This window comes from Rhagoletis pomonella, unplaced genomic scaffold (assembly GCF_013731165.1).
Source record: "Rhagoletis pomonella isolate Grant_MI unplaced genomic scaffold, Rhpom_1.0 Rhpom_scaffold_00803, whole genome shotgun sequence".
NCBI classification, from domain to species: domain Eukaryota; kingdom Metazoa; phylum Arthropoda; class Insecta; order Diptera; family Tephritidae; genus Rhagoletis; species Rhagoletis pomonella.
Genome location: NW_023459357.1, coordinates 45,814 through 47,079, shown reverse-complemented (window position 1 = coordinate 47,079; position 1,266 = coordinate 45,814).

Genomic DNA, 1,266 nt, shown 5'->3' with positions numbered 1-1,266 from the left:
GGAAAGAAGAAAAGGAAGGAGTTTATAAGAAAGAAGGGGAATGAGAAGAAGAAGAAGAAGACGAAGAAGAACGAGGTTGTAGCACGAGCATACTATGGAAAAAAGGAGATAATTCATGCCAATGGAAATAAACAAATAAAAATTTTGAATATCATTAACAAAGGCGAAATTAGCACAGTGCATAGGCAACTGGCTGAGCCAGTGGGATCGTCGGTTCGAAGCCTACTGAAAGAAGTCTGATGAGGAAATGTGGTGATTTCTGAAATAGCTATCACTTCTACCATTTTTTCAAATAATTGTTGCTTTTCCAGAATAAGTTTTCACTAAAAACGGCCTCAAGCTCATAAAAGTTGTTGAATATAATTGTTATAAAGCCATAAAATAACAAGAAACAAATAACTTAAGGACGCAGACACCTAAAAGTTAAAAATTCTAATAATAGAATTATTAACAAAAGCCAACAACCACGTGATCAATTTTAAATAGCACAGCAATAACTTCGCTTGATTGTAGTTGGCTTAACAAATGAAATAGTGGAAAAAATAAACAGGAATTCACAAGGCGGACTTAGCACTGTCTGTGGGATCGTCGGTTCGAGGCCTACTGAAAGAAGTCTGATGAGGAAATGTGATGACTTCCAAAATAGCTATCACTTCTTCCATTTTTCGCATTATTGTTGCTTTTCCAAAATAAGTTTTTCATTAAAAACGGCCTCAAGCTCATTAAAAATTGTTGAATATATCACTAATAAAGCTAAATTATAAACATAACCTATATAAACACAAACATAATATAGGCAACATAATTATTAATAAAAAGCAAATATAATAATAATCAGGGAACGGATTTTACGGAAATTGCCTTTTTTTCTGCTAAAGGGATAGAATATATTCGATTAAGAATGTCCACGATTTAGCTTTCCCTGATTCCATATATACCCATTTGATGTTGCCTTTTTTAGCCTTTTTTAAGATACTTGCCTTTTTTTGCCTTTTTTAAGATATTTGCCTTTTTTAAGACATTTGCCTTTTCTGCCTTTAGTGATTATATCATTTACAATTATTTTTTAAAGATTAAAAGATATACACATGCCCAAGCGGCTTATAGAAGCACAGCGACCTCTTGCCAAATTGGTGTTGGAAAAATTCAAAGCCGTTTTCTCAGCTAACGTAGGCTTGGAGACAATAGGGGGTGTGGATAAATTGTAAATTGTAAGGGAGAGGAAAACGCCCTTATTCCTGATAATATGAACGTTTCAAACGTTTC